The sequence below is a fragment of the Microtus ochrogaster genome, chromosome 15 (genome assembly GCF_000317375.1).
Source record: "Microtus ochrogaster isolate Prairie Vole_2 chromosome 15, MicOch1.0, whole genome shotgun sequence".
NCBI lineage: Eukaryota > Metazoa > Chordata > Mammalia > Rodentia > Cricetidae > Microtus > Microtus ochrogaster.
Genome location: NC_022017.1, coordinates 4,227,958 through 4,228,530, shown reverse-complemented (window position 1 = coordinate 4,228,530; position 573 = coordinate 4,227,958).

The following is a 573-nucleotide window of genomic DNA, read 5'->3' as shown; positions in this document are numbered from 1 at the left end:
CGCCAGCCCTGGTCTCCAGATCTGATAGTTCAGAGTATTTAGAATCTCCATATTCTTTTGGAGACAAGTTCCACTCAGCCTGGAATTCACTCATGTGTTGTAATAGGAGCGGCGGGCTGCATTCCAGGCGCCCAGCTGCCCGCATGGCTAGCTTAGCCTGGGAAGTAATTACACGGAAACTGTATTCTTTTAAACACTGCTTGGTCCATTAGTTTTAACCTCTTATTGGCTAGCTCTTACATATTGATCTAATCCATTTCTAATATTCTGTGTAGCACCACGAGCTGGCTTACCAGGAAAGATCTTAACTTGCGTCTGTCTGGACTGGGAGAATCATGGCGACTTCTTGACTAGGCTTTTTTCTCCCAGCATTCTGTTCTGTTTATTCCACCTACCTAATTTTCTGTCCTATTAAAGGGCCAAGGCAGTCTCTTTATTTAACCAATGAAATTAACACAAAACAGAAGACTCTCCCCCATCACTCATGCCTACCCTGGCCTGGAGGGTTTCCTACTTAACAGGGCAGAGTGGCTCAAAGCAGGAAGGAATTCCTGCAGTGGGCAGTTAGAGACG